Source organism: Staurois parvus, unplaced genomic scaffold, assembly GCF_062004578.1.
Source record: "Staurois parvus isolate SC_StPar_1 unplaced genomic scaffold, SC_StPar_1.0 ptg000885l, whole genome shotgun sequence".
Classification (NCBI taxonomy): Eukaryota; Metazoa; Chordata; class Amphibia; order Anura; family Ranidae; genus Staurois; species Staurois parvus.
In genome coordinates, this window is record NW_028318681.1 from 1,204,657 (window position 1) to 1,227,517 (window position 22,861).

Here is a 22,861-nt window from a genome sequence, read left to right on the forward strand (position 1 = left end):
GAGTCTATTGCACATTTTCACAGCTCTCACTGTGAAGAAACCTTTCCTTTTTTTGGAGATTAAATTTCTTTTCCTCCAGGCGTAAAGCGTGCCCCCTTGTCCTCTGTGATGACCTCAGGGTGAATAACTCTACACCGAGTTCACTATATGAACCACTGATGTATTTATACATGTTGATCATATCCCCCCTTAATCTCCTCTTCTCAAGAGAGAATAAATTCAGTTCCTCTAATCTTTCCTCATAGCTGAGCTATATAAATGTATACATCATTGCAAATGCATGCTGTACCTCTTATTTATTTTCATAAAATATAATGTCAAACAAAGTGTAGTCATTTATTCTAGGTACAATATAATTATTTGTTGCTGTTTTCCTTGCAAATATATGTAAATACCTTGTTGACCTATATTTTCATTTTATATTTTTCTGTTCTCATTAAATTTTAAAACTCAGCTTCAGGAAAAGTAAAAATCCTTTTTTGCAGTTGGGCTACCCCCACCACACTACAAGGGTTAAAGTGGAGTTCCACTCACCCTGTCAAAAAATAAAAGTGAGCAGCTACAAAAACTGTAGCTGCTGACTTTTAAAAAACAGCCACTTACCTGTCCCACGATCCTGCGATGTGTCCCCTGCAGCCCGTTTCACTGGCCATCCTGTATTCCAGCAGGCCGGCATCTTCAGTGTGTGCACCCGGCTGTGACAGCTTGCGGCTTCACAGCCGGGCACCCACTGCGCATGCGCGAGTAGCGCTGCGCTTCATGAATGGCCCTGTAGTCTTCTGGGACCTATCACGTGTCCCAAAAGACTACAGGGAGGGAGGACACCTTCCGCTTCCGGTCTCCTAGGCAATCGGACTGGAAGTGGGAGTGGGTACCTGTCAAATTCAGGTACCCACTACCCCCCCCCACCCCCCAAAGGTGCCAATCCTTAAAGCTGAACTTCCCCTTTTAGGTGGAGCTCCGCTTTAAGTGCTCGTTTCAGTCTAGAGGATGAGAAGAGCAGACACCACTTCCCTATGTTCTGGCAATGGCCTGTTCCCATGTCTACTGCAGTGCTATGGATCCTGCATCAGTCATGATGACATCACGGGCATCCAGTCACCAGTGTATAGTGGAGAAGAGGCTGCAGGGACTGGTCTTACAGCATGGAGGAGCCTGCAGGATTAGAGGATCAGGTGATTAAACTTGCTTTTCTCATCCCCTGGATGTAAACAAGCATTTAACCCTTGCAGTACAGGGACAGCCCTAATTCAAGGAAGGAGTTTCACTTTCCCCAGGGTTCATCTTTAGGTAATCTCACAGGTCCTGCACCTTTCTGTATTTTAGGTCATATTTATTTATAAGGTCCATGGTAGCATCAACTGGAAATAAGGGTCAAATGCAGCCTAATAGTGGCAAAGGTAGCCCCATCTATTGTTTGCACAAAAATAAAGAAGATATAGAATTATTTTACCTATTGTGGTGAGTATTGTAGAACTTTGTTTATAATTGGTAATAGCAATCTTGAAGTTTATGTCTGAAGAAAGCATTGCTATGTTCTAGCAGGTCCCCTGAATGTAAACCTGTAAAACAGAATTATAGACATTTCAAATCATCCAAGAGACTAATCATTCTTGTTTTTCTTTAGTATTCATCAGAGTTGCGAGATCAAGAATTAGAATTGTGTTTTTCAATTTTTTGAAATGTGCAATTAGTTTTGCTGTGTGAAAATACCTTTTATGTTTAATGCTAAACTCCAGGCCAATAGCTAAATACATAGATGAGAAACATAAATTATGGCTGTTTATCTACCAAAGGATTTGTATTTTTATCCATTTAGTCCTGAGATTTATGCAGCCTCATCACATTGCAGAGCCCAGGAGGATAACAACACTTTCTCTAATACAATTAAAGGGCAACTGTAGGCAAAAGCAACAATTATACTGTATATCTGATGCAATCTGTCACTAGTACTAGCACAGCATTTTTTTTTCCTTTGTCCCTTTGTTTCTTTGTAACATATTTTTTACCTACTGGTCCTGCTAGTATATACAGTATATTGCCAAAAGTATTGGGACGCCTGCCTTTCCACGCACATGAACTTTAATGGCATCCCAGTCTTAGTCCATAGGGTTCAATATTGAGTTGGCCCACCCTTTGCAGCTATAACAGCTTCAACTCTTCTGGGAAGGCTGTCCACAAGGTTTAGGAGTGTGTCTATGGGAATGTTTGACCATTCTTCCAGAAGCGCATTTGTGAGGTCAGGCACTGATGTCGGACGAGAAGGCCTGGCTCGCAGTATCATCCGATAGGTGTTCTATCGGGTTGAGGTCAGGACTCTGCAGGCCAGTCAAGTTCCTCCACCCCAAACTCACTCATCCATGTCTTTATGGACCTTGCTTCGTGCACTGGTGCTCAGTCATATTGGAACAAGAAGGAGCCATTCCTAAACTGTTCCTACAAAATTGTCCAAAATGTCTTGGTATGCTGACGCCTTAAGAGTTCCCTTCACTGGAACTAAGGGGCCAAGTCCAACCCCTGAAAAACAACTCCACACCATAATCCCCCCTCCTCCAAGCTTTACACTTGGCACAATGCAGTCAGGCAACTACCGTTCTCCTGGCAACTACCAAATCCAGACATGTCCATCGTATTGCCAGACAGAGAAGCATGATTCATCACTCCAGAGAACACGTCTCCACTGATCTAGAATCCAGTAGCAGCGTGCTTTACACCACGGCATCCGACGCTTTGCATTGCACTTGGTGATGTAAGGCTTGGATGCAGCTGCTCGGCCATAGAAACCCATTCCATGAAGCTCTCTACGCACTGTTGTTGTGCTAATCTGAAGGCCACATGAAGCTTGGAGGTCTTTAGCTATTGACTCTGCAGACAGTTGGCGACTTCTGCGCACTGTGCGCTTCAGCATGTGCTGACCCCGCTTTGTCATTATATGTGGCCTACCACTTCATGGCTGACTTGCTGTTGTTCCCAGTTGCTTCCACTTATCCAGTTATATAGTTTTTGTAGCTGCTGACTTTTATTTTTTTACAGAGTGAGTGGAACTCCGCTTTAAGCAGTTACAGTAAGTTTTTTTTAAAACCTTTTTGGAAAAAGGTTTAACCTATATAAATAAATTGTATATTACAACCAACATTCCTGGCATTGTTATAGACATAGTATATGTGTACATGCTGTATATATACAGTATGTTCAGTTTTAATAATATAATTGAGGGATGTGTTTATTTTTAATACAAAGTAACAAAGGATATGACAATGTATGATAATAACAACTTATGAGTGCTCAAATAATGCATAGTCATAGACTGTTAGGTTTTAAAAAACACCCATGTCCTTGATGCAATTTTTCAGTAGTATTTATACACCATCTGTATCCATATAGAGGAAATTTTTCTTCTTTTGTTCTGTCTGACATCCATCACTTGGGCAGGAGCTAAGGGGGAACGTCTCTGACAAGGACAGAAGTAAAATGCCAACATTTCTAGAAATTATACTGTATTTCTGACAATAATGATGCTCCAGTCTATAGGGTCTCTGTACTGTTGCAGGACTTTTAACTTAGGTACTTATAAGTACAAATAACTGAATCAGCAATAGGACCTATGAAAGTGACCTCCAGAAATAGAAGCTAATGATCACAGGACAACCAGATAAATCCATGTCCCCTTGAAAGCAGTCATGGTGTTTCCTTGCTCCTGAATCTGACATATGTTCTTCTGTAAGTAGCCCAAAAGTACCCCGGGCAAAGATCTCTCTGTAACCCTCTCCAAGCAAGAGTATTTCTGTTCAGCCCAACTCCCTTCTGGCATGCACCCCAGTAAGTCTGTAGGCAGTAGAGAGGTGTTACCTCCTTATAGGTGGGGTTGTTATGTCACACCTGCCTTTAAATATGTGAGAGGAGCATGGATAGGTGAGTCCGCCTAGAGCGGGTGTCGGCAACCCGCGGCTCTTTTTCACCTTTGCTGCGGCTCCGGAGCACACTGCCCACCAGGTGACAGGCAATAGGGTTGCCGTAGCTCAGTGGTCGGCAAGCCGCGGCTCTTTTAACCTCCCTGGTGGTTTTCCCGAGTGTAGCTCGTGGTAGAATTTCTATACCACGAGCTACACTCGGGCTTACCATGCGGCGCTGCTCTGGGGGTCCCTGCAGCACTTACCTTGTCCTTCGTTCCCGCGATGTGTCCCCTGCAGCGTCCCCGGCCATCTCCTCCGGCCGATGCCGGCATCCGGCTTCTGTGTTCCGGTCCCCGTGATGTCGGGACGTACGGGCGCCGCCGGCGGCGGGAAATTTAAAAAATTAAAAAAAATGTCTTTTTTTTTTTTTTCAATTTTCAATAGTAAAACATTGCTGTTTCATCCCATTTCACATACATATTGTCCCTAGTGCTTTGTCCTGTGCCCTGCCTGCATTTTGTCTGTTCTTTCTGCCTGGAAACTTCTGGCGTCTAAAAAGCGTCCCTTTAGGTCAAAAGCGGTTTTAGACCGGCTAGAGAACAGCGATAGTAAATCAGAACCACTTGCAGAATTGAGTGATAATGATTTGTGGGGAAATTTTCCTAAAAATTACAGCCTACAATAAAAAACTATTTCCATGCGAAAAAATGGTACCGCTTTCAGCACAAAAAATCGGAAGGAATCATACCGCCAGGGAGGTTAATGCAGCTCTTCTGTGTGCCGGGCGCCCGCTGCCCTCCCTCCTTTCGGGCGGCCGCCCCAAAAGTCAGGACTCTGCAGCTAGCCTAGCAATGGGCAAACTACGGCCCGGCGGACCTTATAATCCGGCCCGCGGAGCGTGGCAAACATTGGCTGTCAGGATGTAGGCGGGGCAGCGTGACGAACTCCTCTCCTCTCACAGTCCGCCCTGAAGACCAGAACTGCGCGGGAACACGGCGAGAGGAACGCGCGGAGTACAGGTAAGTGAATTGACACAATATGGGAATGAATTACTATAGGGGGGATGAATTACTATAGGGGGGATGAATTACTATAGGGGGGATGAATTACTATGGGGGATGAATTACTATATGGGGGATGTATTTTCAGTTTTAAAAATGTGGCTCTCAAAATAAATTTTAATCGTGGTTTTGGCGAGATTTGGCTCAGTTGAAAAAAAAGGTTGCCCACCACTGACCTAAGGCTATGATTGTGATTATGATGATACACTGTGGCCCTGATTAACCCTTTGCTTACTGGGCCCTTAAACCCCCTTCATGACCAGAGCGCTTTTTGCAATATATGCAGTGTCGGATTTGTTTTAAATGTTGCAATGGTTTTGCGGCTCCCAGTCTTTTTTTTCCCTCTCGGAAACGGGTCCAAGTGGCTCTTTATGTCTTAAAGGTTGCAGACCCCTGGCCTAGAGCAACAGAGTAAAAAGGACAATAGAGAGAGTTTCATGTGCTTGTCAGGAGTGTGTAGCGCTCCTGCTCCATCACAGCTGCTGGTCTCATTCCAGCATTCTGGCTTTGGTTGTGATACATTCTCCCTGTCTGGCTGTCCACCTACAAAGTGATTGGTGTGGCCAGTGTCTGGGTGGAGACCAAACTTGTTTTAAGCCAGCCAAGTCTGCAGTCTCATGCTTATGATATTGTGTTTGTACCACATGCTCCAATCTTCCTGCTTGTCTGCCCTGTTCCTGTGCTAGCTGGATTCTCTTGTTGATGACCTCGGATCAGATATTGACTATTTTCCAAACTCTGCCTGCCTTTTGACTATGGATTTGACCCTGACTATTCTGAACCTTGCCTGCCTTGTACCTGGACTATCATTGAACCACTCTGTCAGTCTGCCAACCGCAAGTACATGTTAACTGTGCTCAGTTCGTGCCTGCCCCGGCATGGCAGCCAGGGATTATAGCCATGTGTATAAGTCCTGGGGCAACTGAGTACCTGGCAGGCCTGCTTGCCTTATGGGAAGGGAGGCCACAATAGGTGAAGAACACAGAAGCCATCTGCCTGACCACCTGCATTAGGAGTAAGCAAGACAGTGCTCTTCACTTTGAGGGAGGGGCTGGGAAGGATTGCAACACTTTGGCCTCAATAAGAAATCTAAGAAAAAGGATGTCTAGTATGTCAGTGAGTACCACAATGCCCTCCTTCTTTTCAGCAAAGTCAGTAATGTAACTGTTTGAGCTATCTTTATTGCTATTATATGGACAAGTTTAACACCATTAAAAGTTAGTACAGCCAATGCCTGGGAAGAGTTGTGTTATTTACTGGTGCAAACTGGGTTGGCTCTGAGGTTATTGGTGATGGAGAAAAAGGTAGTCCCCTGAATGGGGGAAAGGGAAAACCCCTTCACGTATCATGCATCAAGTGGCTTAGACCACCGTGTCTCATAGGCCATAGGTGGTTGGTTGGATTTCTGGAGCTTCTACCTGGACCACGGAAAAGTAGGCCTTTATAAGAAGGGTTAATGTGCATGACTAGCTGGGTTTGACTAGGAGGTCTAGGACCTGCATCCGTGCACTAGGGTTGCCACCTCATCCCTTTAAAACTGAACACATATTAATTACACAGTTTCTGAGGCTAATTTAATGCAGATAAGGCATTAAATGAGTTTGATTACCACCTTAATCAGCCGCAGAACCTGTGTAACTAATATGGGATGAGGGGGCAACCCTACTGTGCACTGAGTAGGTGTTTGTGGAGTACACTTGATGCCCTGAAGACCCTGTATATAGGTGAGGCCCAAGTGTGTCAGCCACATGAAAAGAAGTTGGGTACCCCCCTACATACAAGTTTCTTGGTATCCAGGGCCCTCTGCATATGTTTATGCTAAAGCCTGGCCCTGAAAGCAATTCTTCACAGGCAGAAGCCCCAGAGAAGAGAGAGGTGATTCCAAACATTTATCATCTTCCCAGACCATACCATACAACACCATTTGGAATTGGCTGAGTCAGATACATATGCATGAACAAGTGATAATCCTTCCTACACTGATTACTGAAACCTTCTTTCAGCAACAGATTGAATCATTCAACCCACCAGCCTTTGGGAAAACCTACAGAAGCCAGAAAAGGTGCATTGCAGCTCAGGCTGGTTACAGCACTAAGTTTAGATTGAGACACAGCTACTTAGTGCAGGGTCATTACACTTGCATATACCCCTTCATTACCAGGCCATTTTCAGGTTAAAGTGTTACTAAACCCAGGACCCTGCATTCACTATATCTGGTCTCCCACAGTACATAAGACATGGAAGTGCAATTAGTTTAGTAATTATAAACTGATAAATACCTTTTCTTATCAGCAGTTATAGCAGTCTTGTGACTTCTATCAGTGTGCAACAGAGCAAGTTAAAGTTTGTAGGAGGAGTTTTCATTCTGCTCTAGAAGGATGCAGAACCCCTGACCTTGGTCTGAACAGTGCTGACTGGCCCTGTGCTGATCATATGCAGTCTCCCAAGAAAAAAAAAACCTCTCTAGCAATAAACACCAAACTGAGCATGTGCAGAGTGATTCCACACCATATGTCTTATCAGGAGATAAGAGGACGACACTGGAAGAAGGGGAGGATCAGAGAAGTAAGGATCAAACAGCCTTTTTACACAATGCAGAGGATTAACCCCTTAGGTTCCACAGTGAGTATAACAAGCATGGTTTATTATATATACAGACTGATTTTACTGTTGTGGGTTTAGTAACACTTTAAAGGATAAGTTCACTCAGTCATAGAACACTAGACAAAAAAGAATTCTATATAATTCTTTTTAGACAGATAGCTTTATATTGATCAACAGTCAACTTTAGTACAACCAGCCTTCCCACAGATGAAGAGACATTTGTCTGGTTCCTGCTGAACCAGCCTAATTTGGATCCGTCTATGGCTGGCTTTAGTTAGTGCTGAAGACTATGGAACCTCCCCCAGCTATGTTTTGGACAAAAGAAGAAGGATGGGGTGCTGTGGTGCTTAAGCTTTAGGCCTCTTTCACACGGGCGTTCCGTATCTCTGTTTTTCATCTGTCCATTTATGGATGAAAAACAGACACCCATGTATTTCTATGGACTAGCAGATGTAAACGGATGATCATCTGTTTACATCCATTAATGTCTGTATCCGTTAACAACCGCTTTTTGGAACGGAAGAAACCCCTATTTTTCTTCCGTAAAAAAACCCAAAACAGACAAAAAACAGATCTAAATGGATGTAATGGATGAGAGAGGACAAAAACAGATGAAATACGGATATAAATGGATGAAAAATGACTGGAAACTGATCCGTTTTTTTTTTTTTTTAAACGTGACTGAACTGATGGAAAAAACAGAACGCCCGTGTGAAAGGACCCTTAAGCTTTTTTGTGCGGACTAGCTGGAGAATGTCCAAGGGAATGTTTCTATTGCCTTGCCTCCGTGTACTTTTGCTACTTTTAATTTCATCTGGGCAGCTTCCATTGTTGCTATTGCTAGTGATCCTGTTGCTGGCATGCTATCGGTAATGCCAGGTTTGCTCATGTAACATCAGTCTAAGACCATTCACATCGGCAATCTCATACAGCATTTATAGAACATTTATAAATGCTTGTCAATGCTTGTAGTGATTTTAAATTGTATAATTCACACTGTGCTTTTACCTGGATTTGAGTACATTGTGTTTTGAGAAAACAGAATTCTGTGCATCCAGGGGCAGATTGGACTCCTTGAATGCAGCAAATGCATGTAAACACAAGTACATTTAAGGTCTCTTGCGCATGGGGCTGTGTACGTGTCGTATGTCCCTCATGGTGTTGTAGTCCAGCCCTGCTGTCTGTAGCCTGTCAAAGTCTAAAAAATTGTCAGACAAGGCTGAACACTGTTCCAAGTGGTACCAGCATTTAGGGCCCTGTATGTTCAGGAATGAAGGTTCAGTACACAGTACCTTCTTGAATTCACAATACCACTCAGTACAGTGTTCAGCACCATCAAAGAGCAGCCCGCCATAGAATTTGACAGGTTTCCTGTAGCAGGGCTGGATGCTGCACCTGTCCCTCATGGACAACAACACCAGGAGGGATGCGCCACACCTAGATGGCCCATGTGCACAGGACCAAACCATTGGAGAGCTTTATCTGGAAAGCATAAAGTTCGTTTATACTTCCCAGATAGTGTCTACTGTGTTTAATTAAACCAAACTCAGGATGCAAGTGTGAATGTATACTAAGGCCAGCCATACATTGATCAATTTTCGAACGATTTTTTGTTTGAAAATTGGACCTAAGAATAATGGGCCAATTTTCGTTCTGTTAGTGGGGCAATGGCATCGGCCGATTTTCATGGTTCCTCCCCATTTTGTTTATCGGGCATGCTGGAAAATGAGTGAAATACAACCGATTTTCTAAATCATTGGTGGCACCATCAGATTACAGAATGAACTATGTTTTTGATTTTTGATCGAAAAATCGTTTGGAATTCGACCCATGTATGGCCTGCATAAGCTTCCATGAACAGGAAGAGGAAAGACAAGAGACTTAGAACAACAGATGTGTGTGTGTGTAAATATATATATCTATATACACATACACACTATATTGCAAAACGTATTGGGACATTCCTCCAAATCATTGGATTCAGGTGTTCCAATCACCTCCATGGACACAGGTGTATAAAATCAAGCACCTAGGCATGCAGACTGCTTCTACAAACATTTGTGAAATAATGGGTCGCTCTCAGGAGCTCCGCAAATTTGAGAGTGCTACTGTGATAGGTTGCCACCTGTGCAATAAGTCCCATTCCATGAAGCTCTCTATGTACTGTTGTTGTGATAATCTGAAGGCTGCATGAAGTTTGGAGGTCTGTAGCTATTGACGCTGCAGACAATTGGCGACTTCTGCGCACTGTGCGCTTCAGCATGCACTGACCCCGATCTGTCATTTTACGTGGCCTACCACTTTGTGGCTGAGTTGCTGTTGCTCCCAGTTGCTTCCACTTTGTTATAGTACCACTAACAGTTGACCGTGGAATATTTAGCAGCAAGGAAATTTCACGGATGGACTTATTGTACAGGTGGCAACCTATCTCTGCACCACGCTTGACTTCACTGAGCTCCTGAACGACCCATTCTTTCACAAATGTTTGTAGAAGCAGTCTGCATGCCTAGGGGCTTGATTTTATACACCTGTGGCCATGGAGGTGATTGGAACACCTGAATCACATGAATTGGGGGGCTGTCCCAGTTCTTTAGGCAACATAGTATATATACTGTATTAATTACATTTGTTTCAATACAAACTCAGGGTACAATGCTCAGTGGGTTTTTCACACTCTTGCTAAGTTAAAATGTTGTAAATACCACAAAGGGCCACATATTAGACATGGTAATCATTTTCTAGTGCAATGTTTTTCTGGAAATATCTTTGAGCACTTGTTTCGGATGCAGGAAATCCGCTTCCTGATTGGCGATCCTGACCTTCCTGACTCCGAGTTGTGAGACCAGTATTGAGTCAGTGAACGCTTCCTAATGTGGGAGGTTTCAGCCAAGTTTGCTCAAGGCAACATCCTCTGATTAATACTATCACTGTACCGCATGAATGAAAGAGGGAGTGATTCTTATTCACCCCAGATAAACCCAACAGATTACTGCATCTGCAGAACACTGGAAGGAATGTTTTATTTGGAAAACCCAATTCAAAACATGAACAAATTAAATGAATATACTTTTTTTTTCTTATGTGATATAGAGAACAGTGGAAGCTTGGTAGCAGAAAAAAACAAGGAGAAAGGAGAAATACTCATTATTCTTAGGTACAGCAACCCATATCTGCTAATCACAATTCATCTTGTACTTGTCCTTGCATCTTGCCTGACTTAATGAATAATGAATACTGGTTTGTTGTTCTTAAAGGATTAGTTCACATTTAAGGGGCACCTGAAGATAAAAATAAACTGCAGATTTGACTAATGTTGGATAATCCTCTTGTTGTAGGTGCTGGCCACTTATATATCTCATAACAATAGAAACCCATGAGTAGAGAACTCACTGGAAAAGAAGTCCTCAAGAGAACTCTTGAGGACTTCTTTTCCAGTGAGTTCTCTACTCATGGGTTTCTATTGTTACTGCATGTTGTGGCCCTGAGGACACCCCCCCCCCACAAGTTGGGTGAGTCGGTACATTACTTATATACTAATTTAATCTGCAGGGGATCCCATCTGTGTTTTTATTTCACTTATATATTTCCCAAAGCCTGACTCAAAAGCTCCCAGAGGTGATATCCCTCGTCCTGTCTCCTTGTTGGGCATCGCTAAGACACTCCCAGCCATTACGGTTCACCCCACCATCAATGGAGTGAGCTCTCAAACACATGTGTGGTCCATGGTCTCCTCCATCACTGCATCGCTAAGCTCAGAGCTACTGCAACGGGGGAGAGAAAGTGCATGCCAGGGAGTTTGAATCAGCTGGGAGTGTCTTAGCAATGTCCTAACAACAAGGCAGGATAGGATGATGCCATATCTGGGAGTTGTTTGGCCAACCTTTGGGAGGTACATAAATGGCCTACACCTATAGCAAGGCCATTATTTAAAGCAGAACTTCACCCAAGAGGGGAAGTTACACTTGTTTGCATCCTCCACCCTCAACTGCCACATTTGGCACTTTTTGGGGGGGAGCGGTTACCTGGTTTTGATAATTACCTGCTCTCACTTCTAGGTCAGATCGCTGAGGTCCGGCCCCTCCTCCTTCCCCCTGCACCCTTCTAGGACACATCGCAGGTCCCAGAAGACTGCAGGACCATTTACAAAGCACAGCGCAGCTCGCTGGAAGGCTTCACTGTCTTTTTTCCTTACCTAAGATGCCGGTGCCTGGATCCGAAGCCGACAGGATATTGTCCTTAGGGCTCATGTACACTGCAGCTGCTAAACTGACATTCAAGAGCTGTTGAGCATTTTTTTCAGCAGCCCTGAAATCTCCCTAATGTTTTCCTATGTGTTTATGTGCACTATGTCGTTTACAGGCAGTTGAGTTTACAGTCGTTTTTTTGAATGCACCAAAATTGTGTTCAGGAGTAGATTTTACCGGCGTTTCAAATGTCAAATGCTTGTAAACGCAGTTAACCGCGTGTACAAGCATTTGCGTTTAGATTCGTTTTTTGAGAGGTCCATATCCAGATGCTGTCTAGAGCCTTTTTTCTTCATCAAAAATGCATGCAAAGTGTTTTCCATGTATTCAAATGGACCTAGTACACCAGCGCAGTCAGTTCCAGGTTTCGTGTGAAGGAAAAAATAGTAGAACGTGCTGCATTATGCTCATGATGGGATCCATAATGAATACAACCAGAAAAGACAGGTCATCCCAACACATACTTCTCTCTGCTTCTGCTCTCTCTATTTCTCTCAAAATGTCTGAAATAGTTAATTTTTTACTATTTTTCAGTGCATTCTGGGCATTTGGGAAGGTCTCCTGAGGTTATCTTTTAAAAATGCTTCTAAACTCAAACGTGCATAAACGCGGTATGCAAACGCAGCTAAACTGCCGTTTTTTAACCTACGTTTTCTAGCAGTCAGTTTCCAGCAGTCAGAAGAGTTTTCCAAATGCCCCATGTACATGAGCTCTTATATTAAAGGTCAGCATCTACAGTATTTTGTTTTTATCTACAGGTGCCCCCAGGGGCGGACTGACAACTCATGGGGCCCCCAGGCAATAGGGTCTCATGGGGCCCATGTCCTTGCCCAAACTCAAAAAAGCCTATGAAAAAGGTACCAGGGGCACCTCATGGGGCCCCGTACTGACCCCGGGCCCTTGGGCAGTGCCGAGTTTCCAAATGGTCAGTCCGTCCCTGGGTGCCCCTTACCAGCAGAGGTAGGTTTGAGCCCTCTGATAGGCTGTTGTAGCACACACATGACTGAGAGACTTGCCCACTGGCCCCCGATTGTAAACAGTGACTGGGAGCTGTAGGTGAAAGCTTGGTCAATGGAGCTGAGAGCCAGCAGCGGGCATGCTCACAGAACAGTGGAGCTGGCTGATGCATTTGTTTGTACAGTTGGCCCACCTACCAAGCAGACACATATGTGTTATGCCAGCAGGAAGAAGTTAAGATGTAATATAAAAGTGGCACATATACTGGCATTATTCAGTGCAGCCGTATTAAAGCTGCACTTCAGGAAAACAGCTAAATACAAAGTTGAAATACCAATAAGGGAGCTGTTAGGCCTCATTCACATGGGGTGTACTATAACGTATGCCTGTGCGAGGACTGTGTTTACCCGAACAGGTGTTCTGTGCAGAAAGTCCCATTGATGTCAATTGGGATGCAGCGGCTGCATGGACAAAGCCACTGCTCCCAATTAGATATTAATGCAATTGCAGTTGTGTGGCCCCAAATGCAGACAACGTGTGCTCAGGGACCTGCACCTAAACCTGCATAGATATCAAATTGGGAGCAGCAACTGTGTTTGTGCAGCTGCTGCATCCCGATTGACATCAATGGGACTGCCTGCACAGGGATGCATGGAACATCTGTGTGTACCCGTGCAGGTAAACATGGCCCTCATGCAGCATATGCCATAGTACGCCCCATGTGCGCGAGGCCTTATTCATGTTTCTGTCTTATTTCATGGATTTGTGTTTCTGTCTATTCAGCCCTGAGATCTACACAGAAAAGCCAGACAGCACACCCAGGTTTGCTACTCATTTTTCTCTGCTGCAGTTTGGCAATACAGAAAGGCCATCTCTCTTCCCCCAGCCTGTGAATGAACAATAATGAAGCAGCAGGAATCTGCTGATGTCATCTCACACCTCCCCTCCAGTCAGCATGGTTTTTGGTAAACCTCGTTGCAGGGGCAGACTGACAACTCATGGGGCCCCTGTGTCCTCGCCAACACTCAAACCACACCCAAAAAGCCTATGAAAGGTATCAAGAGCATCTTGTGGGGCCCCCTACTGACCCCAGGCCCTTGGGCAGTGCCTGAATGGTCAGTCCGCCCCTGCCTCGTTAGCTTCAGTTTGGCAATACAGCTAGGCTATCTCTCTTTCCCCCAGCCTGTGAATGAACAATGACAAAAAAAGCAGGAATCTGATGATGTCATCACACACCTCCCCTCCAGTCAGCATGTTTTTGGTACACCTGGTGGTCTTCAAGCGCTTCCACTCTCATTCAGAATCCTGCTGTACAGTGATTATGAGTGACATTATGATTCCAGGACAAATTCAAGTCTTTAAAACTCTGCATTACTCCTACTGGCCTCTGATCGTGCCATTACTTAGTACTGACCCGCTGCACACTTACTTGTAATCTGTACATTTTGTACACTGCATACCCCTGACCCCTTCTGTGTGTGACTTACTACTGGCCCCTGCACTGTGTGCATTGTATACTCCTACCCCCTGCGCATTATGTGCTGATGACCTCTGCACTCTGTGTGTTACTCACTCCGGACTCCTGCACTCTGTGCACTATGCACTGCTGACCCAGACTAGGGTCAAGGTTTTTTTTATTCATGCCTCTATAAGCCCCTCCCACTGTTAGAACAATTTGGTCACACTCACCATTTGGAGAGGTGTGCTAAGTGTTAGACTATTAGCCCTGTCCTACTCTACCCCTGTCCCACCCCATTAAAGGTGGGCATAGTCAGTAGAGTGCCCCCATATTTCATTTTCAAGATGTGGTCCCCTTAGCATAGGAAGATTTGTCTTCCAACAAGAAAATGAGCCAAAGTATAAAGCCAAAGCTGTACAACAATGGGTTAAAGATAATGTCATTGTTCTGGAATGGCTAAGTCAGAGTCCAGGTGTCAATCCAATATAGAATTTGTGGCTGAACCTAAGTCCTCATGCACACTGGATGTTTTGATAACACTGGTAACATTAGCTGTGTAAAGTCACGTTAAAAATGTGAGTTTTTCAGGTTTTTTTAGCGTTTTTGCATTAGCGTTTAGTGTTTTTTTTGCCATGTTTAGTGGCGTTTTCCCGCGTTTCGTTGTTTCTCAAAAAAATTTTTGGGGGTCAAAAAAAGTCCAAAAAATGCTGGTTTGCTGTGTTTTACCACGTTTTTCAGAGCTAGAGTGTTTTTACAGCTAAAAAACTCCTCTAGAAACCCACTAGTCCCGGGTTTTTTCCAGCCAAAAAACGTCCCAGCCAAAGAACGTTGATTCCAGTCTATGTGTGCATGGACACATAGGATAACATGCTGGGGGGGGGGGGGTTACTTGCTGTAGAAAAAAATGGCAAAAGCCAAAAACAGCAGCTGTAAAAATGTCCCGTGTGCATGAGGACTTAAAAGGCTTTTCACTCATGAACCTGGCAGAGCTGCAATAGTTTTGCAAGGAATGGGGTAACATTGAATTATCCACATGCAAAGACTTATCCATGCAGACGTAAGGGGGAAATTGCTGTCTATTAAATACTCTTCCTGCTCCAGAGACAGCTGGAAAATTTTAGACTTTTATCCTGGTGTCCTCCAGGACAAGTAGAGAGGGTGAATCACCCCAGCTTCAGTTGAAGGATGTCAGGTAGGAGTTGGCCAACAAGGCCACTCATGTAAGAATCAGCCCACATTTGTATAGCTTAACTCCTTTTCACACAACTCCCTAGGTTTGTGGTCACACCCAGGGAATATATGTTTCTCTGTTTCCCTCCTTTAGTAGCTCTAGAGGCCACACCTGATGAGGCAGAGGTAGGTGGGCAAGTTATCTGCAGCCAGGTAAGAGGCCCTTCACTGTCAGAACATTTGTGTGTGCAGACAGGTCACAGCCTAATAGTATGCAGCTTCTCTGGAAGACCCAGCTACTATGTAGAGCCCCTCCCTGATGTCTACCAGAGAACTCCAGTTCCAATGGGGTAGCCCTTTGTCCTTGGACCTTGGATCCCTACAGCCGTTTACCTGTGTTACTGAAGCTATCCTGGACTTCACTGTGAGGGATACTGTTTATGAGGACAGTCACAAGTAGTGTTCTATACTGTTTTACTGAAGTATTCCTCAGTTCCCTGTTGTTATAGAATCCTATTATTATTATTATACAGGATTTATATAGTGCCAACAGTTTGCTCAGCGCTTTACAATATAACGGGAGACAATACAGTTCAATACAAGAGGGTTAGGAGGGCCCTGCTCCTTGGAGCTTACAATCTAAGTGGAATACAGAGATTTTGCTATGCAGCTTGCTTTCCCTGATTGAGCCGTAGAGGCATTTTGAAATGTTAAATTGTTACTAAACCCACAACAGTAAAGTCAGTCTGTATATGTAATAAAGCATCCTTGTTATACTCACTGTGGAACCTAAGGGGTTAATCCTCTGAATTGTGTAAAAAGGATGTTTGATCCTGACTTCTCTGATCCTCCCCTTCTTCCAGTGTCCTCCTCTTATCTCCTGATAAGACATACGGTGTGGAATCACTGTGCACATGCTCAGTTTGGTGTGTATTGCTAGAGAGGGTTTTTTTTTCTTGGGAGAGTGCATATGATCAGCACAGGATCAATCAGCACTGTCCAGACAGAGGTCAGGGGTTCTGCATCCTCCTAGATAAAATAAAAACTCCTCCTACAAGCTTTAACCAGTGCTTGGCTGGACACTGATAGAAGTCACAAGACTGCTCTAACTGCTGATGAGAAAAGATATTTAGCAGTTTATATTTGCTAAAATAATTGCATTTCCAGGTTTTGTGTACCATGGGAGACCAGATATAGTGAATGCTTAAGTACTACTCAAACAAAATTATACATTTTGTCTGGAACTCCTCTCAAAATATTCCTGGTATGTGAGGGTGCCTAAAAATTCCTGTGCATACCTCCTCATAGCTGCAGTGCGAGATTATCTATGGCACTGCTGCCTCTGACTGTCACTTTGAAATTTGGTAATGTAATTACTGTGCTGCTCACTGTTCTCCTTGTTGAAGGCTCTGACATGAAGAAGCAAAAGCCCAGCCTCTCCCAAGATGGTCACCTCAACAGAGACGGGGTAATACAACACAATACATCAATAGTGGAGTAATATCAGCTACAGGGAGAGCACAGGCAATGCTGGTGAATTGTCTTTTGTCCTTTGCCTGGCTGTTTTGAGGGCACAGCTTCTAGAGTTCAGTTCCTCTCCAGCCCAATATACAGACTTTCCTACCAGCTTGGGGATTTTCTACACTAATTACCGTATTTTTCGCTCCATAAGACGCACCTGACCATAAGACGCACCTAGGTTTTAGAGGCAGAAAACAGGAAAAAAAATTCTGAACTAATGGACTGCAGACATAGTACAGGAGATGACCAGAGACTGCGGCCACAGTACAGGAGATGACCAGAGACTGCGGACACAGTACAGGAGATGACCAGAGACTGCAGACAGTACAGAGGATGACCAGAGACTGCGGACACAGTTCAGGGGATGACCAGAGACTGCGGCCACAGTACAGGAGATGACCAGAGACTGCGGACACAGTACAGGGATGACCAGAGACTGCGGACACAGTACAGGGATGACCAGAGACTGCGGACACAGTACAGGGATGACCAGAGACTGCGGGGACAGCACAGGGATGACCAGAGACTGCGGACAGCACAGGGATGACCAGAGACTGCGGACAGCACAGGGATGACCAGAGACTGCGGAGACAGCACAGGGATGACCAGAGACTGCGGAGACAGCACAGGGATGACCAGAGACTGCGGACAGCACAGGGATGACCAGAGACTGCGGACAGCACAGGGATGACCAGAGACTGTGGATAGTACAGGGGATGACTGCTGACCTTTGGGGAGGGGGGGGGAGCGGGTACCTGAATTTGACAGATACCCGCTCCCACTTCCGCGGAGTTGTTCTTTCATCTTACCTGTTCCTCTATCCAGCCGCGCGCTGTCTTCCCGGCTCCTGTAATGGCGCTCGGCATGACAGCCGGGTGCCCAGTGCGCATGAGGGAGAAGCACTTGCGCTTTGTGATTGGTCCGGCGGCTTCTGGGATCTGTCATGTGTCCCAGGTGCCACCTTACCATTCACAAAAAGCACCGCTTCCTGCGCATGCGCACTTGGCACCCGGCTGTCATGCCCACACTACAGAAGCCGGGAAGACCGCGCCGCTGGATAGAGGAACGGGTAAGATGAAAGAACAACTCCACGGAAGTGGAATCGGGTATCTGTCAAATTCAGGTACCCGCTCCCCCCCCCCTCCCCAAAGGTCAGCAGTCATCTCTATAAGGTCCCGCTGTAGAGCTGAGCGGCCGGCCCGGTATTCTGACACGGCGGCAGTGGAAATACCGGACCGGCCGCTCCATATTCGCTCCATAAGATGCACTGACATTTTCCCCCCCTTTTTGGGGGGAAAAAAGTGCGTCTTATGGTGCGAAAAATACGGTACATACCTAATATCCTGTTTAGTTATTCATCATAAGGCTCCATTCACATGGGGCGTTTTAACCACTTCCAGTCCGGACACTTTCACCCCCTTCCTGTCCAGGCCAATTTTCAGTGCTATCACACTTTGAATGACAATTACGTGGTCATACAACACTGTACCCATATGAATTTTTAGCATTTTTTTGAGACATTGAGATATTTTGGTGATATTTATTCACCACTGGGATTTTTATTTTTTTGCTATATAAATAAAAAATTCCAAACATTTTGAAAAAAAAAGAGTTTTTCTTATAAAATTTTGCAAATAAATAATCTTTCTTCATAAATCTTGGCCAAAATGTATTCAGTCATCTTTTTAGTAAAAAAAAAAATAACCCAAATTAGCTTATAACCAAAAATTATAATTTTCAAAAATGTTTTTTAAATTTTTATTTACATTTTTTATATTATTATTTATGTTTTTTAACATATTGTCACCCTAGCAGTACAGTGTCACCATAGTGACACTGTACTACTTGGGGGTGATGAAGATTTTTTTTTTCTTTTTTACACTGATTGCTTTTACACCCATAAAGGCTGTAAATGCAATCATTTCTCCTTCTCTCTGACTGCATTCTTGCAGCCATTGAGAAATACTGTGAGAGCTGTGATTGGTCACAGCTTGTCACAAGGTACAAGGCTGTTGTGAATAGCATTGTACCATGTGACCTCTGTGATCATTCACAGATTTCACACGTAGTAAGCAATGATGTCAGAAGTGACATCTTGCTTACTACTCTTCATGTAATCACTGATTGGCCAATCAGGGATCACATGATCTGGACCTCACACAGAGGTCCCGTACAACAATCGGTATTCCGCTGTGTCCAGAAGACACAGCAGGCACGGGATCACAGTGCTGTGCGCTCCCAGGGAGCGCGCACAAGCAGGGAGCAGGGACGTTTATAAATGGCCACCCGCCCCTGCACTGCTCCCGTGAAGAGAAGTGGTTAATAACGCCGGCAACATTAGCTGTATAAAGTCACATTTAAAATGTGAGTTTTTCAGCTTTTTTTTTACCGTTTTTGCGTTTAGCAGCGTTTTGCTCAAAAAAAGTCTCTTTTTACTGCGTTTTTCAGCGTTAGGGCGTTTTTACTGCTAAAAAGCTTCTCTAGAAACCCACGGTTAACCATGTTTACAAGCGTTTACATACGTTTACAAGCATTTGAAACGCCGGTAAAATCTACTCCTGAACACAAGTTTGGTGCGTTCAAAAAAACGACTGTAAACTCAACTGCCTGTAAACTACGTGTGCATGGACACATAGGAAAACATAAAGGAGCGTTCAGGGGCTGCTGAAAAAAAAACGCTCAACAGCTCCTGAATGTCAGTTTATCAGCTGCAGTGTACATGAGCCCTAAAAACGTCCAGTGTGCATGAGGACTAAGTGAAGGAACTGCTGGTGCTGAACTTCAGGTGACCTAGTATGGATTGGTAGAGATCCTTCCTGGCCTTCTAAATTCAAACTTTGCCAGCCTTCTTCAGTCTAGTATGGCTTTGTGTCATCATGAATGCCAAACACATAAACACATTTCTTTTACTTTTAATGTCATTCATAATTCAGTTACAAATTACATGGCAACAAACAAGAGACATTTATAACATAGTTATACAGTATATTTTAACCACTTCCAGTCTGGACACTTTTACCCCCTTCCTGCCCAGGCCAATTTTCAGCTATCAGCGCTATCACACTTTCAATGACAATTGCGCGGTCATGCAACACTGTACCCATATGAATTTTTTAGCATTTTTTGAGACAGATAAAGCTTTATTTTGGTGGTATTTATTCACCACTGGGATTTTTTTTTTTTTTTTGCTATGTAAATGAAAAAGTCCAAAAAATTTGAAAAAAAGGGTTTTTCTTATAAAATTTTGCAAATAAATAGTATTTCATCATAAATCTTGGCCAAAATTTATTCCGTTATCTTTTTAGTATAAAAAAATTACCCAAATTAGTTTATAACCAAAATTATAATTTTTAAACTTTTTTTTTACATTTTTAAAAAATTTTTATATTATTATTTGTTTTTTTTTTTGTTTTGTTTTTTTACATACTGTCACCCTAGCAGTACAGTGTCACCATGGTGACACTGTACTACTTGTGGGGGGTGATGAAGATTTTTTTTTTTTTACACTGATTGCTTTTACACCCATAAAGGCTGTAAAAGCAATCATTCCTCCTTCTCTCTAGCTGCATTCTTGCAGCCATTGAGAACTACTGAGTGAGCTGTGATTGGTCACAGCTTGCCACATGGTACAAGGCTGTTGTGAATAGCCTTGTACCATGTGACCTCTGTGATCATTCACAGATTTCACACGTAGTAAGCAATGATGTCACAAATTACATCTTGCTTACTACTCTGCATGATCGGGACCTCGCACAGAGATCCTGTCCGACGATCAGTGTTCTAGTGTGTCCCAACCCATTCAGTTTAAAATAGAAATGAAAGGCAAAACATTTGTGTATAGATTTAAAAAAAACATTGTAAATACCTCCCCCCCCCTTTTATAAGTGATCATACTCTATTCTTAGCTGCACACAGAGGTGGGGGAGGAGAAACAGCAGCACACTGAGCTTCCCATTAGAGGAGAGCAAGCTGAGTTCCCTGCACTGCTAGAGAACTGACCACTGTGTGTTCTCATGCCTAGTGTGGTCAGTTTTTAATAGGAAAGCAGAGGGACTGACAGGAACACCAGAGATTTCACAAAAATGAAGCAACAGGTTACATTTTCATGCAAGTACATGGTACAGCAGGCACATGTCAGGATAATGAAATGTTGGGTTTACATATTCTTTAACTGTGTTGCAGGGAATTTCAATTTTCCTTGAATCTGCAAAGGGTTAGCGATGTGCTGGATATATGTTGTGCTGTGATAGAACTGGCTTAACTCAGTACATTAACCACCTTCCGCCCGCCCTATAGTACAATGACGGGCGCAAGGTGGTTCTCTCGTTTTGATAGGATGTCATATGACGTCCTACCATTCTCACTGCGCATGCGCGGCTCAGGGAGCGCACAGCGTGGCGATCACGGAAAGAGCCGAAGATGTCGGCTCGGTCATGTGATCAGCGGTGTCCAATCACAGCTGATCACATGTAAACACGGAAATGCCAGTTATCGGCATTTCTCTCCTCTCGAGCTGTCACGCTGACAGCTCGAGAGGAGAGCCGGTAATCGGCTTTCCGCGGACGGGACATGTACACTGATCATCAGGGCACTGGTGATCAGTGTGCCCTGATGATCAGTGTGGCCCCAGAAGTGCCACCTGTCAGTGTTCATCAGTGCCAGTGCCCATCAGTGCCACATGCCAGTGCCCATCAGTGCCACATATCAGTGCATACCAGTGCACATCAGTGCCACATATTAGTGCCCATCTGAGCTGCCTTTCAATGTCACCCATCAGTGCCAGTCAGTGCCACCTATCAATGCCAATCAGTGCCACCTATCAGTGCTGCCAGTCAGTGCCGCCTATCAGTGCCAGTCAGTGCTGCCTATCAGTGCCAGTCAGTGCCGCCTAACAGTGCCAGTCAGTGACGCCTAACAGTGCCAGTCAGTGCTGCCTAACAGTGCCAGTCAGTGCCGCCTATCAGTGCCAGTCAGTGCTGCCTATCAGTGGCACCTATCAGTGTCATGTATCAGTGCTGCCTTTCAGTGCCCATGAGCGATGCCTGTCAATGCGCATCAGTGCAACCTACCAGTGCCTCCTCATCAGTACCCATCAGTGCCACCTATCAGTGTCCATCAGTGCAGCCTATCAGTGCCCATCACTGCAGCCTCATTAGCGCACATCAGTGAAGGAGAAAAATCACTTATTTACAAAATTGTATAACAAAAACTAAGAAAAAATGTTTTGTTTTCAAAATTTTCAGTGGTTTTTGGTTTGTTTAAGAAAAAATACAAATCCCAGAGGTGATTAAATACCGCCAAAAGAAAGCTCTATCTGTCTCAAAATAATGATAAAAATCTCATATGGGTACAGTGTTGCATGGCCGCGCAATTGTCATTCAAAGTGTGACAGTGCTGAAAGCTGGAAATTGGCCTGGGCAGGAAGGGGGTATAAGTGCCCTGTAGGCAAGTGGTTAAAATCCCAAAAGACAGAAAATATATTTGGAATCATCTGTTTACAAACATGAACAGTGTCTCTATTTTTTTTTCTATATAAGATTACTTATTTGTCCATTCCATTTAACTTGTGAATGTGACACATTCAACATAATAAACTAATAATGTTTCATATATTTTGTAATAAAAACACATTTCAACATGCAGTATAAACATATATTTATTTATTGAAACATATTGAATATGGCCAAAATTGTGTCATCTTAAATATATGGCAATATATTTGGGGAGAATATTTTAAAAATATATTTCAAATATATTTTTCTTCCATATGGGGTGTGTTCTGGTGTGCTAAAAGGCATGTGCATTGTAATGTTTGAAGATGTGCATTGGAGTGCTTTTCAAAACCAGATTAGCATACTTCACACAATGTTCTGGAATGGAAAGCGAGACACTAAGATCACTGCTTAGGTGTTGTGCAGGGTGTTGGAAGTACTTCTTATTAGAGCTCTGAAA

General features: G+C 43.9%; 1 long non-coding RNA gene across 1 annotated transcript in view; it reads right to left on the bottom strand.

The window, feature by feature from the left end:
* Window positions 1–1,537: 1,537 nt before the first annotated feature.
* LOC149442476 (uncharacterized) overlaps window positions 1,538–22,861 on the bottom strand; it is a 118,010-nt gene continuing 96,686 nt past the window's right edge. The window contains exon 3 of the long non-coding RNA XR_016307162.1: window positions 1,538–1,562. This is a non-coding gene — a long non-coding RNA (uncharacterized LOC149442476). The remainder of the gene's footprint in view (window positions 1,563–22,861) is intronic.